Genomic DNA, 3535 nt, shown 5'->3' on the forward strand with positions numbered 1-3535 from the left:
CTTCAGGAATGGCTCCTTGAAGACTACAGAAGTGATTCACCAGAGCACTTCCTCTGAGGCCACCACTTAGAGTGAGTAAGTTCAAGACCGTGATGTTGTAGGCAGCTAAGCTAGAAATATTACAGGCAATCAGACAGGGCCAGGCCCTGAAGGAGACAATATGGGAGACAAGGTGACTTTGCAACTTTGGAAGAGACAGACACTCCTGCTTTGGGCCAGACCTCAAGACAAAAGAATAAGCAAAAGCAGCTACATACTTCCCTAGGGATGGGCATCAGGGACCGATATTCTAAGTAAGTATCAGCCACCCTGAAAGAGCCCAAATGAGTCACTAACCCAACCCCAATAGGAAGAGACCCTGTCCAGTATTCTTGCCACTTGCTACGTGACTCTCTTCCTCATTTGGTACTGGATTTAATCAATTTTACCTGAGCAATGGTGCTTGCAATCTCATTGGTTGACCATAGCCTTGTCCCACCTCATGCCCACCTACGCGAGTTCCCTTGTTCTCCACCACCTTAGACCTGCATCACTGCATGGTTTTACTCTATAAAAGTCCCTGGAAGAGACAGCTTCCTGGGGACAACCTGCTCTGATCCCCCTTCTGTGTCTCTCTCAGACAGAAGCTTTCTTTCCCCCAATAAATATATTCTACTCTTCATCTCCATTTGTTCCTAAAATTCATTCTTCGGTTTTAGAGAACATGAACTCAGGTTCCATTCAGGTTGGGAGTTTCATTTTCCCTTGTATCAACAGCACCATGGGTACATTCCAGAGCTCAGGAATCCAGCAATGCTCCTAGGGTTGCTATGGCAACTCTACTCTAAACCCCAGGGATTAGGAGAAGGAAAACGAAAGGAGCTACTATAAAAAAACAAAGCCTCATACTTCAAGGCCTCATCTACAGGAGCAAAATAAGAGAGGAAGGACCCCACCTGCTGTGTGCATTAAACTTCCACTCCTAGCAGGCTCAACACGGTGGATACCCTCAGTATAGGGCCACACAGGTGACTGCCAAAAGACTGATTTGATTGAGGCCATCACTTCAGAGAAGAGGTAAGGCTGCCCATGAGAGGGGGCTGCTCTAGGGAGAAACGACAGATGGGCCAACAGCTCTAGTTTCAAGAAAGGGCCAAAGCTGGTATAAACTAATCAAACCTAAACAACACCACGTGGGGCTTTACCCTGAGAGTGACTTCATCACAGTGGGATAAAGGTGGGCAAGAAGTCTAGTTCAACGCCCACTGTACTACGAGAGACACTTTAATCAGGTACCGTGGGGGGAGGGGTTGATCTCATGGGACTGCATCGCAGAAGACCTGTCCTACTGCTTCAGTACAGGACTGTGTGGTTCCTGCCACAGTGACTGGGAGAGAGACAGCCATGGCACATAGACTGGGAGAAGGTGGGAGGAGGACACAGGTCCCCCAGATCCCTGGAGTTCAAGCTCAGGCCAGGAAGGATGCCAGCCAGGATTTGGTGGGGGGAGGTAAGATCCATTGAGTCTGGCTTCCAGTGGTGTCTGGCTCTGCAGGGCTGGCACTGAGTCCAGCACTCTGCTGAGTGCCTTCCCTGGTGTCTACAGTGAGAAGATCAGAGCTCTGGCTGGCTTATTGGTCTTCAAAGACTGTAAGCTCTGGAAGTAAGGCACTCATTTGGAAATCCATACGAATGTTTTTTCTTTTTCTTTTGATCCAATGTGGGTTTTTTTTCCTAGTTATTTATTTATTGGGTACAGGGTCTCGCTACTTAGTTCAGACTCAGTGATTTTCCTGTCTCAGCCTCCCTAGTGCTGGAATTAGGGGGTGCAACACCACACTGGGTCTCAGCCGGCTCAGCACCCCCGGGGGTGGGGCTGGCAAGGCAATGTGGTGCTGGGGATTGAACCCCAGTCCCTGGGCTTGCCTAAGCAGGCGCTTAGTCCACTGAGCTCTCTCGCCAGCTCTTCTCTTTTTATCAATATTATCTTTATTTTTTTCAATATTATCTTTGTTTATTTGATTGTCCTTTTTTCTCTTTTCCTTTCTTGTTCTTTTTTTAAATCATTTTTTCTTCTATTTCATTTAGTTCACTAACTTTTTAAATATTTATCCTTTTTCTTATTTTGTTGTTACTTTTAGTTAATATGACGAATTCCTTTTACTCCTTTTGTTTTCTTTTACTCCTTAATTCAGACACTGATTTCCTGCCATCTCTATGCTTATATGTATAAGCATTAAGCTTTATAAATCTATAGATAATTAAATATATTTTACTATGGTTGAATATTGCTATATTGTGTTTTTTTTTTGTTTTTTAACAAATTTTTATTTGTGTGTGTGTGTGTGTGTGTGTGTGTGTGTGTGTGGCCAGCTCAGCCCACCAGGGGGCGGGGCTGGCTGGCATGTGGTGCTGGGGGATTGAACCGCGGTCCCTGTGCTTTGCTAAGCTTGTTCTAAGTAGGCGCTTTAGACCACTGAGCCATCTCACCAGCCCTGCTATATTGTTAATGTTGGTAAAGTTCTTCTATTGGGAAGATATTTATTGTAAATGAGTATCTGGTTTTTCTTGTTGTTTATACTATAATTATAGATCTCTTTCATATGGTTAAAGGCGATACATTATTGGTTCTTAGGGTTGGTCAATATCCAGTTTATTTATTATTTTTGTTTGTTTGTTTTTTGGCAGAACCAAGGATTGAACTCAGGCCCCTGTGCTTGCCAGGCAAGCGTTTATTGCACTGCACCATCTCCCCGGCCCCTCCAGTTTATAATTAATGCGATTTTTATTGCTGATTTTACTATTTTATCCAAGGTGAAATAGTTATTAGTATCAGTTGGTTTTCTCTGTATCTTTTTTTTTTTTTTGCGGAGCCGGGGATTGAACTCAGGTTCTTGCGCTTGCCAGGGAAGCGCTTATTCCACTGAGCCATCTCCCCGGCCCCTCAATTGGTTTTCTCTGTATACCAGTATCTGAACTGCCTGAGAGTTATAAACTATCTATTCTGCAGCTATCTATTCTGGGAGACCTGGTTACTGGGCCAAATAAGTTGCAATTTCCTTGCAAATAAATGGAGGTGAATGGATACTGGGACAGAGGTAAAGAACAATACTTAGGGCCGGGGAGATGGCTCAGTAGAATAAGCACTTGCCTGACAAGTGCGGGGTCCCGAGTTCAATCCCTGGTAACTCAAAGAAAAAAAAAGAAGAAGAATACTTAGCTATGCTCAGAAGACATTTTTTGTTAAGGAAGGGTTTACCGGGTGTTCAGGGTCTCACTACTAGATCAGACTCTTTGTGATTCTCCTGTTTACAGCCTCTCAAGAGCTGGGATTATAGGCATGCACCACCATGCCCAGTCTCAGTTGCAGTCTCTGTGCCCCAGAGGCAGGGTCAGCATGGTGGGCCCAGAGATCAAACCCTTGGCCCCTGTGCCTGCTTGCAGGCACTTTAATCCCTGAGCTATTTGGCCAGCCCCAGAAGACATTTTTGAAAAGTAGACATTAAAAAATTCTCCATACTAGCAACAAAGTTATTCTTTTTTTTTTTTTAAAGCA

Source organism: Octodon degus, unplaced genomic scaffold, assembly GCF_000260255.1.
Source record: "Octodon degus isolate 3935 unplaced genomic scaffold, OctDeg1.0 scaffold00020, whole genome shotgun sequence".
NCBI lineage: Eukaryota > Metazoa > Chordata > Mammalia > Rodentia > Octodontidae > Octodon > Octodon degus.